Source organism: Eretmochelys imbricata, chromosome 5 (genome assembly GCF_965152235.1).
Source record: "Eretmochelys imbricata isolate rEreImb1 chromosome 5, rEreImb1.hap1, whole genome shotgun sequence".
Classification (NCBI taxonomy): domain Eukaryota; kingdom Metazoa; phylum Chordata; order Testudines; family Cheloniidae; genus Eretmochelys; species Eretmochelys imbricata.
Window position 1 is genome coordinate 83,167,592 of NC_135576.1, and position 14,175 is coordinate 83,181,766.

A 14,175-nucleotide genomic window follows, 5' to 3' on the forward strand; every position below is an offset into this window, starting at 1 on the left:
CAAATGAATGTAGTAGCAAAACTAACTACATAAAATGTAAAATGTTCACTCTGACTCACAAAATTGCCTTATCCTGTCATTCTTCAAATTAGAAAGTAGTTATACATTAACAATCTATTTTATTATACTTTTTTGTAAATTAAAATTCAATCTGAAATTCTTTAATAAGCAAGGTTTCAGAGTAGCAGCCGTGTTAGTCTGTATCCGCAAAAAGAACAGAAGTACTTGTGGCACCTTAGAGACTAACAAATTTATTAGAGCATAAGCTTTTGTGGGCTACAACCCACTTCATCGGATGCATAGAATGGAACATATAGTAAGAAGAGATACAGATATAGATAGATATACATACAGAAAAGATGGAAGTTGCCATACAAACTGTAATTAATTAGCCTCTTACAGTTTGTATGGCAACTTCCACCTTATCTGTATGTATATATATGTATGTGTGTGTGTGTGTGTGTGTATATATATATACATATATATAACTTCTTACTATATGTTTCATTCTATGCATCTGATGAAGTGGGCTGTAGCCAACGAAAGCTTACGCTCTAATAAATTTGTTAGTCTCTAAAGTGCCACAAGTACTCCTGTTCTTTTTAAGAAGCAAGTGTCAAGCAACCTGATTTCCTGACATTTATCTTATTTAAAGTAATTTTTATTCAACCTACTGACGTCACCTTATTTCATTTTTTTAAAAAGAGCCATCTAGTTCTTGCTGTTTCACTAGCTACTATGGGCCAGTTGACTTCACTTTGACTTGGAGCAGGCCCTACTGAAAGTATATATCGAAGTTTGTATATATAAAAAACATACTGATATCAACAGTAGATGGCAGTCTTCCATTTATATTAAGGAAGCTGTACACAGTACAAGTAAAAATAGTTTTTGTGAGATGATATCACTCTAAACTTGTGCTTATTCTGCCACTGTGCACATGTCTGTTTGTTTAGTCCTTGATAGGCAATATATGGAATAGTATTGAATAGAAATCAACCCATACTTAAACTGATCAGTATGCTGTCAATGCGTCATTATTATTGAAGTGTGCACTCCCTTTGAAAGGAAACATACACCTTAATGGGTCCTCTAATGCAGTGAGTCCCTACACTGCTGAGTAAAGATGGTTCCAGATTGTGTCCCTCAGATCCACACCTAAAAAGGTCCCTCTGCATGGATCTCCTGCTTGCAGTGCACAAAAGTGGCAATTTCCCTTGACGCTGCAGATAACTGTCTGTGTAGTATCTATGGCTGCTGAAAGGACAGAAGGGAGATACATTGTTTTCCCGCCATGCTTGTGAAGAATATCTGGAAAACCCTAAATATGTATGAAATTTTCTGTGGTCCTCTTCTGTGCAGTGCACTCTCACCCCAAGAGTGAAAAGGCCTGGGGCAGCTGCTGGTAAAGGAAGATCTGGTATGTGGTTCCAGTGGAGCTGGAAGGCAAGTCAACACTAATGAGGAGGTACAGGACCACCTCATGGGTGGTCCAAACCCTCTGTTTGTTCTTTGGTTTGGGTGGATGAATAACTTTCCCTCAGCCTTGTGAAACAGTTGGGGAAAATTCAGTGGGACAGATTAGCTGATTTTAGGGGACTAACACAGGGAGAACCTAACTAATAATCAAATATCATGGAACTGCAGATTCAGCATCTTGCATCATATTCCAGACATGGCTATCATCCTGCATGGAATTCCATGGGCACTCTTTGTACCTCAGTTTCCTTGTATATTGTAATATATATAAAAACTCTAGAGCTGTTTTTCCCTGAATAATATATATAGCTGAAACCCTCAGAGTTTTGCCCTTGGTTTAATGGACATAGGATTGTAAGAAGAATTGCATCAGTGCAGTCTGCTTATGGTTCTACGGCATTAACATTATATGCTCCTTGCTGTCATCATATATTCCTGGGCATTGGACCCACACTGGAGTTTCAAATGCGAGGAGGAAAGAAATCAGTCTTGTGCTGTTAATGCAGAACATTGCCAAACCCAACTGGTTGCTCTTGAGTCTTAAATGAAAATTGAAACCCAGAACTGGTTTTGAATTGGTAGGTGACTCTCAAAAGGTCTGTGAGCAGAGCCAGCCCTAGACCAAATGATGCCCCAGGCGAGGAGCATTGTCGGTACCCCCCGCACCATTTGTTAAATTTTTTAATACCTTATTTTTTATTGCATTTGTAGGCCATTTCACAACTTTGGTGAATGATTTCCATATGTGATTTATCCCTGTCACACTAGTATCTGTAAATCTCTATTTATTCATGCCATATGTAAGCAAATTAAAAAAAAAAATAGTTTCCTCTTAACTTATAGAACGTAAGAACAGACACACTGGGTCAGACCAAAGGTCCATCTAACCCAGTATCCTGTCTTCCAACAGTGGCCAGTGCCAATTCCAAGAGGGAATGAACAGAACAGGGAATCATCAAGCGATTCATCCCCTGCCCATTCCCAGCTTCTGGCAAACAGAGGCTAGGGACACCATCCCTGCCCATCCAGGCTAATAGCCACTGATGGATTTATCCTCCATGAATTTACCTAGTTTTTGGTTTTTTGTTTTTTTGAACCCTGTGATAGTCTTTTTAATTTTAAGACTACTTTTTAACTTTAAGAAAACTTTTTAATTTTATGAATAACTGAAATGTACTAACATCAAGAAATGGAACTGTGCACCAACATTGGGTGGACCAATATTAAATAGTGTTACAGTAGGTGACAGCCTTAGAATATTAACCCTAGGTCTTTAGTTCTAAAGGTCGCTTTTCTCACCTTTGCCCTTACGAACTGAAGCCCAGCGTCAGAAAGAGCCAAAGACTGGCCAATGGCATTTTCAAGTGCTAAAATAACAAGTGATGTCAGACTCTCGTCAGCCATCGTCGATCAAAGACATGGTTAATGAGCCTGAACTTGAAAAAGCTGCACTTACCACTCGTGACTATGACTGGCAGCGTGAGCAGAATCCTCAAAGCAATCCACACATTAGGAGAAGCATCCGTCAGCTCTGCATCATGAGTAAATTGGAGAACTTGGAATGGTGAGTGCTTCCCGTGTGGAAAAATGTGACTGATGTCCAATTCAACATAAAAACCCTGTATCACTGATGTTCAAACATTCCCCAGGTGGCAACGTTCACTGAAGGTCTGTACAATTGTTCACGAGTGTTTTCCTGTCCACTGGCAGCTTACTAAGGTCATACAAACTCCCCAGGTCTTTTTGTGGTGCTTTGTTTGTCTGAATCTTTCTTCAATGGACACTCGAGCAGTGTTAATGAGCAAGCAGAAAAATTCTCTTTTGAATTTTTCTTCCAAGCTTTCCATCACCTCATCTTTGCCCTTATAACCAAACTGTCTCGTCTTCCGCTGAATACGAGTTTCCTTGAAGACCGACTCAACTCCTAAGTTTTCTGCCATTTCTTAGGCAGCAGCGATGACATCTTCAAATCCGACAGCAAAGTCTATGTTCCGCAGTCTTACAAAACCATCAAACATTACATGTTAAGCATGGCAAAAGAAGTGATAGTATTAAGATAGGGTTTCGATAGATATGTCTGATGTCTTATTAAATATGTCCTTTATTAGTAGCTACTTACACTCTTCAAGTCTTAAAACACAAGTACTTTTTCACAGTTACACAAAGTAAGGTTCACAGTATTGCAGCTGGGCTCTCACTTAACTTCACTTTGTTCTTATATCTCACTGACTGACTGGCAATACCCTGCCCTTATATAACTGCAAGCTGACAACATTCTAGGAGGTTCAAGGAAAATCCAGTTCTCAGAAAGTCTGGAAGGTTCCACGAGATTCTACAAAGATCCAAAACATTCTGAGAGGTTAGTGAAAAATGAATCCACATACGGAATACTTGAAACTAGGGGTGTTGATTAATCTGCTCTGAAACTGTGAGATGCGCTGAACCTCCTCCAAGGTGCTGAGTGCCATGGGGCAGTGATCTCCAGCCGGTGTAAATTTTCATAGCTCCATTGACTTCAGTCTCATTATAGGCTTGAGCCTCATCATCTGTTATGCCCTCAAAGCATTGGACTAGGCTCAATGCTACAAACCTTCACTGCAATTGTGTGTATTGTAGTGGAACTGTAAATAAGGCAATTCAGCTTCTAGTACTGGCAGTTCCTTACACTTCCTTTACAAAAGGGGAAAAAATACTGACAATTGAAAACTAAAAATAAAGGCTGACCAACTATTACAGGAAGAGCTGAGTCCTAGTACTTCCCTGTCTGAGATAAAACTTTCCAAAATATTTGCAATAGAAAATACAATTTATCCTAAAACTTTCAATTCAGTTTGCTATGAAATACCTTGATCATTACTGTTAAATAACTGGTCACAAATATAATTAAAGTCAAAGTACCATGCAATGATAAGGTTGGTATTTTACAGACATGAAGGTCAGGAAATTCACAGTCCTGGTTACTCTAGCAGTCAAACTTTGCCCTGTTTTAGGTGTGTGGTATATGGTATTGCTCTATGTGGTGTCAGCTTTAATGCTAAATTCTGTGTGTACAATGTGCTGGGGAGACCGTAACTGTGTAACTCCTGAATTTTTCAGATTTCATATGTCAGACTATTCACACACACACACACACAAAGTTTTCCTGGGTTTTTGTTTTGGTTTTTTTTTAGGGAAAAAAGGGGGAAGAAATAATTTTGTCTAAATGGGTTGCTTCTTCCATCTGCAAATTTTCCATTTAGTCAGCATTGTTCATGTTCCAGTGTGTGACTGAGAAAGAAGTAAAACAGTATCCGCTTTTCAACACTGCTTTTCTCATAAAGTATATACCTCTGCTTTGTCTCTCCCTTCACTGAGGGTCCAGTCCTGGACTCAGGCCACAGCTCAAGTAAACAGCCTGTGTAGTGGAGAGCTCTGTAGACCTCAGGGAGAGAGAGAATCCTCCCTCATAGGCTGCAGTGGGTGGCAGGGCTGCTCTGTGGCACTGCTACTGCAGACTTAATAGTCCCATAACTGCTGCCCCTTCCTCACCTCTTCTGAGGGGAGGGGTCAGTGGAGGTGGGTGGAAATTGATCTGCCTGCCCCAGGACGCCCTTTAGAGAAACTTGGGGTGTGGCCTCCCTTCCGGGGCTTCAGTACGTTGCCTTCATGCTTTCCATGCAGCAGAATTGCACTGGTGGAGAAGAGCGGGCTCTGACCTGGGTAGTACTTCTTTACAGATTGTGGCTGAAGAAGGGACAATCATCCAAAGATCAGTGCACAATTTCCTTCCTATTCTCAGCATATATTTAAGATCAGTTTTGTTCTCTTGTTCAAATCAGCTCTCTTGTGAGTGTGTAGATCTTTATCCATCTGGTCACACATTTTCTATTCTGATAGACTGTTGCACTGTGCTTCAAAATTATCACTGACAAAGACAGATACAGTCTGAAATCAATTCTTGGTGAAGGGTCTTAAGCCAAAAGCCATGCAAGCTATATGGCAGATAGTTGAACCAGGGTCTATGAAGTACAGTGCATTCACGGAGAAGAAGGGAAGAACTTGCTCTGTCTACATGCCTATCTATGTCACTACACAATATAGCCTTTAGACAGTAACTTCCATTTGACATGGTGACTTCAAAGGCTGTGTGTACATTAGGTCCTCCAGCAGTTTGGCCAAAATGTCACACTAAAACAGTAGGGAAGATATCTCTTGTATGAGAGCATAGTCAGAGATGAAAAAGAGAGAATATTTACCCAGCTGGAAGTGGTCCCTGAAGGAGTTTCCCTGTATGGGCAAGAATGTGCCTGATTTTTGGTCACTGCTATTTGATTATGCAAGTGGGTTCCTCCTTAAGAAATATTCCCTGAATGTAGACCGTGATCTTGGAAATTCTAACAGACAAGTGGTTTCTGACCGAAATCAGTGGAGTATAAGCCTGTGGGAGGCTCCTGTCAGACAAATAATGAATATGAACCAGTCATGTCAGTGCTCTGAAAAACAGAAATGGCTTTTGACCAAAGAAAACAGAGACGTGAAACGAAAACAAAATGCAAAACAAATGAGAACATGAATGAGGATGAGGACATCAAAATTCACAGAAGGAAGATTACAGAAAGCAAGCTGGAGAGAGATGGAGAGGGAAAAAAATTACTGTGTTCCAAATGGTTCTTTAAACACTATTTTAACTATTAATCATATAAAAGTTACTTAAACTAATGGCTACAATCTGTAATGTAGCTAAAAGTTTAAGGTGTACTGAGTATCTGTGGAGCAAGGAGATACAAAAGATAAAAGTGAAGAGAGAGAACGGGTAGTTATGGCTATGGCCTGCCTTTGGCCGCAATTCTGTTGCACTGAATATATTCAGCATTACGAAGAGAAAGGATGGTCAGGGTATTAGCTTAGAATTTTGGAGAACTGGGTTCAATTCCCTGTTCTGCCCCAGGAACTCTCTGTGACCTTGGGCTAGTCACTTTGGGCTAAATCCATAAAAGGGATTTAAACTTATCATTGCAACACCTAACTTTTTGGCACCTTGCTATCCATTGGAGTCCACAGCCTTTGGCCAGGAGCTTAGGCTCCCTATATGATGCATAGGAAGAGTTAGGTGCCTAAGAAGGGGATTCACAAAAGCCAGCATGCTGAGCCAGGAGTTGCCTAAGCTAGCTACCAAGGAGGGAATTAGGTGTCTCATGGAAGGCACCTCCCTCCACTTGAGATTCTCTGCCAAGATCCCTCTTCTGAAGTTAAGTACCTAAGGCAGGTCAGCCCTTTCTCATGTAGAATGGGAGAGGAAGATATGGTAGTTGAATCCAGGTTTCCTGTCTCCCATGAGTGCCCTAACCACTGGGATATGGACTGTTTTGGGGCAGACTTTCTCAGTTTCTTCTGTTGAAAATGTTCCACTGTGTATAAAATAATTAAATAGTCCAAATAGGGTCAGATTGGCTCTATAGCCCAGGGGTTAGACACCCTCCGAGGAAGTGAGAGAATCAGGTTTCAATCCCTGCAGAACTGTAAAGTGCAGAATATGCAGAGTCCATTTGCTGGATGAGTGATTGCTAAATAACTCAGGCTACCTGAGTGTCTGCCTACCCACCTGTTGGCTGACAACAACTGGAAATACAAAATTGGTTCCAGCACACAGGTCTCGTGAAAGAAAAGGAAGTCAAATACATAAACAGTATTTTCACATAAGATGACAGTCACACAGGGCCCCCCCGGCTCACAAGGCTCTAATCTCATTCAGCTGGTAGGCAGACCTTCTGTATGCAAGGTTATTATGACTAAGGACAGTTTTTTTCCACAGGAACAAGTGCATCTTTCTTCTCTATTGTGTTTGTGTTGTGTTTGTCACTTCCGTCTAACTGGTGGCACATTTTCTCCCAGCACCTCCCTCCAGGAGTATGATTCTGCTTCTCCAATACAGGCTGCAACAATTTTCCTTCCTTTTTTCTATTCTGCTGCCTTCAATATGTAGGTGATATTCCTCTGAAGTTTTGTTGCATCCAACCTGGCTAGTGCAGTTGATCTTTTCCCAGGGTTTGGCTGCGGTTGGAGATTGGATCAGAGCTAGCATGCTGAGACTGAGGTAACGTTGGTTTCTCAAGGGAAAACAACCAGAGGACGTAGCAACAGTTACAGTAGCTCTCTCAGAGGGAATTTGCTTGCCTTTTGTTTCTCAGTTTGGAGATCACAAAGAATCTTCAGATGATCTGCCCTTATTATTGGAGTGAAATACTGCAGTTGTAATCCACAAAAGAGAAGTCCAAAAGAGAAACAAATGGTATTAAAGCATCAGCTCCTCAAAGCATGTGCCTTTCCCAAGCACAATTAGCCTGAAGGTCTGCACATCATCTAAAATTGAATATGAAGATAAGGTTCCCATCTTCCTAGGAGGAACAGATTTTTCAGGTATGCTCTCAGCAATAAACAGGAAATGTACCACAAAATTAGGAGGAGGGCAGAGAATCATTCCAAAAAGAGTGTGAAAAGTTTTATTCTCTCTTTTGCTGTAGTACTAGTCTCATGGACTCAAAGAAATTAGAAGTGTAAAAGGTTTTATCTAATCCTCCTTCCTGCCGGTAAAGGACTATTCATTGCAGTTCATTTTCTGATGCTTTATGAGGTCTAGCTTTAAATATCGCAAGTGGCCACTTCCATTTTTCAGGGGAATGCGGGAATATTCCACAGTCTAAAAGAACTCTCTGAGCAGGCTCCCATTCACTTCAGTTGGACATGAATCAGGCCCCAGGTGTTTTTCTTGACATTCAGCCTATATATTCCTGGTTTAAAATTCATCTTATCGGTCCCAGTTAGATCTTCTTGAACCATCCTAATATTCCCTTTCATCCTTTGGTTTTACACCCTCTGAATGTTGGTAGACATATTGAGCTATTTCATGGAGCAGTGCTAGTCTACTGCAGCTGTGTTTGCTTAGGGTGGCAATTGGATATTTGAATGGCTTAGCCACTTGGTTAAGCTTAGTTTATTCTCCACTTCACATTTCAACCAGTATCATTTAAAAAAATTTTTTTTGTTATTTATTTTAAGATTTCAGTTGGTTGCTTGCACCTTTGTTTTTTAGCTATTAGGGAAGTCCCATCATAAACTAGTTCTCTAAGCAATTGGTAAAATAACGAAGAGGTTTTTCTGATGATTTATTACTGATAAAATTTTCACCACAGAGTCAAAGTGCTCCCACAAAGTTTGAATTTTTATGAATCACCAGAAATCTCTTTTATTTTTCTGAAATGGACCAAATGTTACTAGTGATTTGATGGGATTTTTCCTGTTTTATTCCAGTGGCAATTTATTTTTCTGCAATCCTTTCTTCCTTGACATGTAATAAAGGAGGTTGTGTGGTTAGAACAAAGTATTGAGACACACTCTGATTTACTGTATATTCGCAGCTCTCATTTATTGTATATTTGAACCATTGATTCACTGTATGACCTTGGACAGATGTCTCAATCAAGCCAAGTAGAAAAATGGATTTAAAAAATTAAACTCTCTGAAAACCAGATGCTGCATCTGAACTGAGCTTTATTGAATACTTATAACACCAATGCCCTGTGCGTTCAGTATTCCCTTGTCTTTTTTTTTACGCCCTTGTTTCATATGTTTGTTTATTACCAAACTAATGATATTACATATATATGTGTAATTTTTCTCTACTTGAAATATTTGCAGCTTCAGAATGGTAAAGAAATAATTACAAATGATAATGAAGGGAGCACCACTGCACACCCTTGGGTGGACTCTGAAGCTACAATGCTATTCTAGTGGAGGTGGAAGAGTGGCAAACTGCTGTGGTCTGTGCTGTGTGATTCAGCTTCTGATGTACATTCTGCATATGTGATCCCTCTGAAAAAAAATAGGTACAATGTCCTTTTGAACCCAGGTTTATTACTCTTGTAATCAGTAAATCCCTGATCCTACAAAGACTTACATATGTGCTTGACTTTACACACTATGAAGTGGACTGAGTTCAATGGGATAACTCACAAGGAGTAAAGTTAAACATGCAGGAGTCTTTGCAGGACTGGACCCAAGGAAGTTGAACTTATTTAAGAACAAGAAGGAAGCACAGACACACTCAACATACTTGACTTTGTTTCTAGAAAGTGAACCAGGTCAGATGAAGAGCAAAGCAAATCAGAGTCGAAAGGGGCGGAAGCACCTTGTAGAAGTGAGGATCCTGCAGCAGCCTCACCACACAGCCATGCAGTCAGAGCTCTGTAGGTCTGGGTGGTGTAGGACTGGGGATCAGTTGCTCCCTGTAGCCTACTTCCTGGGGAATCCAAGATTTTTTCACTCCAAGCCAAATTTATTGGGATTAGGAGTGTGAGTTTGCGGGGGTGGGGGGGGGGGCATTGCAGAATGACTCCTAACTACCCATGGAAAAGTACTGGGAGCAGATTCTCCACATAAATGTTTTTTGAATATAGGATGAGAATTTGTCTTCTCTGTGCAGGAGTTAAAGTAAGGAGACGTGGGTGGAGCACAGCAGCAACCTCTACTCTTCCTACGCGAGGGGGCAGTGCTTCCTGTAGCTCTCCCCTCTGAACATGCACTGGCAATTCTGCAGTGCAAATCTTGTGGAGTTTCTTAAGTGCCCTTTCCTCCTCCCAGGGGTTTTACTTGGGCTTAGGATAGTGGTGTTAGTCCCCCATTACACTGTCCTATTTCAGTTTCTCCTGCCATTTAATTATTGTAAAGTATTCAACTATGGAAATATTTTTATTGGAAAGTATTCATAACAATATACATCCTACACTGAGCACGTATATCTACAATGTAACTCAAAGTTGTGGTAGCTCATTCCCCCACACCCAGCTGGAACTGGGTTTCTTCCAGAGGGTCTTTCAGGTTCTGGGCCCGAGTGCCTGTTTCTTATTGGCCCACAGCAAACTTTAAGTTGGATCTAGGAAACATAGAAAGTAATGCAGAAAAGTGTCCTTTATTGTGGTGCTTTATTTTTCTTTCTGTTTTCCTTCTGTCCTGGTGCAGAAAAATGTTCTTTATTGTGGTGCTTTGTTTTACTTTCTGTTTTCCTTCTGCCTTCGTCCTCTTCAAATTTTTGTCAGTTGCTTTTTAAACTCTGAAATAAAAGGAAAAGGGGGTGAAATATCCAGAGGAAGAAATTGATTGTGGCCTCTGAAACATAATACATAATGTTACAACACAAGAGCAATAGGTGATATTGCTTTGAGCTATGTCGAGGGCATGACATCCTTTTAAAATAAATATTGTATTCAGATTGGAGCTGCTCTTTCTGCTGATTGATTATGTGAAATTCAGCCAGCAATTGCCTGCCCTGTTTGGCACACAAATGCCAATTTAGGCATATATCTCAGGCAGTTCTTTTTGAAAATGTAGCCCTAACTCGGTCCTTCATTAACATATCTGAAAAAGGAAAAGAAAAGGTTGAGGTTGTATGGCACTTTTTCCACGGACCTGGAGGAAGAGTACGTTGCAGTGTGCTATACGCAAAACAGCCTTAGCTGTGCATAGAGCGCATTATTTTTATTTGCAACATGCAAATCATAATTTTATTTTCTGTGATCACTAAAATCGGAAAGACTGAAACTGCTCTCTGCCCTGTCATCACCCTGAATTTCACAATGAGGAAGAAGTGGAGAGCTGCATAGAACTATACGTTTGTAACTCCGCAGACATAGTCCTCTCCCATACCACCTCTTCCCCCTCTGGCAGCACAGTCAGAAGACATTATTTTAAGGAGGGAAATCTCACCTGCTATAGTAACTCATTATGACTCTTCATGGAAGTTCTAGCTGTGAAATATACGAGGAAAAAAATTTGAAAAGTCTTCATTTATTTAACTTGCAATTTATTCCAGCCAAACTATTATAATATGCATGCATCTTCAGCTGTGCCCCACATAATCTTTTATGTTGGTTTATTTTTGTCTGTGTGTAATTCATGAGTGAATTTCCCTTCCTGTTTTGTGTCCTGATCCATCCAACACATAAGCTCATGTGTAACTTAAATCAATTTGACTATACACTTTAGTAAAATGCTTGCAGGATTGGGGGCTTGTTTTGTAACTAGAGCATGTTTTGCCAGTGAAATGAAAGACTTACAGGCAAATGCTGCATGCCTTATGCACAGTAGTCCCATTGAATTCACACGTGTGAGTGAGGCAAGCAGCATGTGGCCCTGAGTTACATATCCATAGTCATTTGAGTTTGCCAAACAATACTTGCACTGTAATACTCAGCGTAAGTAGTAGGTTAGAATACTGAAATCAATAGCTGGGATTTGTAAGGGCTCATTTAATTTATGGAGCCATTTTAAGTGATCACCCTTGAGGAAATTTTATGTTTTCCTCACAATAATTGATTTTTTTTAAAGATAGCAGCTTCATAATTCATTTCTTGTGTTTTATCTCTACCAACTTACAGTGTGGTTCTTACAGAAGCATATCTGATACAGTTAGCTCAGAAATTAATGGCTATATTGACTGGCAGCAGTATTAACTCCTACCCAATGCAATTAGTAAGCTCAGCAGTGAACAGCATCAAGAAAGCTTTGCGTTTCCTTCAGACCATCTAACCTGTGTTGGTACGTGGTATTATGGAGGCGAATCAACAAAAATATAAAGTAAATTCAAAATAAAGGTGCGTGTACTGGCTACTACTGCTAAGCCTATACTTTTTTCTATGTACATCAGTGTATGTTCCAAAAGCAAAGTCATGCGCCCCTGTGAATTTTGTGGCTTTTGTTGGCTTGTCATAATCTTTACAGTATATAATATGTATTGTACTTTTGCATATATAGTTAATTTAGCAGATGCAAAATTAACAAAAGAGAAGATTAGTATTTATGAAGATTTGTTTGCACAAGAAGTTTGGAGTAATAAAACATCCATCCATCCATCCACAATGTCCTTAGATAACAATGTGATACCATAGGTGTCTTAGATATACTATGGTATTTAATCACTAAACATTTGTTACATATTAAAATGTATCTTTCCTGAAAGGAAAAACAATTCTCCATCTGCTCTTTAATGTATTTGATGTCTTTTAATATGGAGTACAATTATGTATTTTGTCCTGCTTGATTGAATAAGTGAATTTTGCAGCTGGCTCTGAAGATGGTAAGGATAGATCTCTTGACCACTTCTCAGAGGAAGTTTCAGAACTTGGGATCTGCCCTTCCTCGGTGAACTCCTGGAGGAAATCAATCACTGACTGCAATGCATCAGGATTTCACCATGGGATTCTGTTCACCAGCTATGTCACTTGAACATAGCAGCTGAAGAGGAGCACAGATAGAAGGATGGACCTTAAAGTAGCCCGTGCCTGTCCTGCTAAAGATTTTGTCGATCAGTTCCAGATCATCTAAATGGAATTAGCAGTGAACAAGGAACCAGTGTAGGTTTCAGATCACCCAAGTACATTTTAAAGGCAAAACAAGAGTTTTATCCATGTTTCTCAGTACAGTGGTTGCCATTAAAAAAGTCAATCATCACAGAGTACTAGCTGATTATGCAGCGCTGTTTTTCTCTATAGTTGCAAAAGGAAATAATGAGGGACAATCCCAAGGGAGTAAGGTGATGTAAGACACTGACTTGAATTGGTGCATTGTACTTTTACTTCCTGTATGCTGTATGTAGCAGGTTCCACAGAGTTGCTATAACCACCCCTCTCCCCACAGCAAGGCAGGAGGTGGAAGGGATGAATACTTGATTCCATCCACAGCACACCTGTTTGCATAGCTACATTGGTATAGTGGGGAGCATACACTGACAGGTAAATACATTTTGTTTCAGTTTACTCCTGTCTCAGATCATCAAGAAAACTGGAAGAAAGGTTGTGATATCAAGTCAATTTCTGTCCCAAGCTATTCCAGGGACAGTAGAACAATATACTGTATCTTATTCTGGTCATAATATCATGACCTAGACTTACGTTAATTGTGTAGTATGTGTTTGGCAAATGTTGCTTTTAAATGGTGATCGCTGAATAAATAGATATTACGGGGGGTTGGTTTTTTAAGCCAACACCCAGTGTGTATGTGGTCACTTCAGTGAAGGTGTTTGAGTTCTATGCTATTTCATTTTAATACCAGCAGCAGTGCCATATATAGATTGTGTGTTGTGGGTGGGGGTTCTTTTTGTTTTTGTTCCTTTTCAAACACCCCCCCCCCCATTTCTGGGTTTTGCACTGCTGCCAAATAGTCAAAGGAGTCAGTGCTCTACTTCAAATGCCAGTGTTTTTCAGAAGCAAAAACAATCGATATGTGTCTATTTCAAGTATAGGTGCATGTCACAGTTGAAAAACAAGTCACATGGATAATTTTGTACAATTCCAGTAGTATGGATTGAATCTGTTGGTGCAAAGAAACTCTGTGCTTAGAAGGCTTAATTGCAGTCTTTTGAATTTCATTATCCAGTGATATGGCATTGTTCTGTACAAATACAGAACTGATTAACTTAGAGCAGTTCAGTACAAAACTTGCAAAGCCAAGATCTGCTGCACACATTCATCACTTAAAATTATGATTTAGGTGTGTGAGGTGCCAAACTGTATAAACAAGCTGTGATCCCTGTCCTGAAAGGCTAACAAATTAATTTCAAACATGACTCAACAAAGTGGAGAATTGAGGTGGTACAACAACATTTTTATATGGTTACTCAGCTAATGTAGAATGTAATGGAGTTTAGGGGCTGGGGGGGGAGGGGTT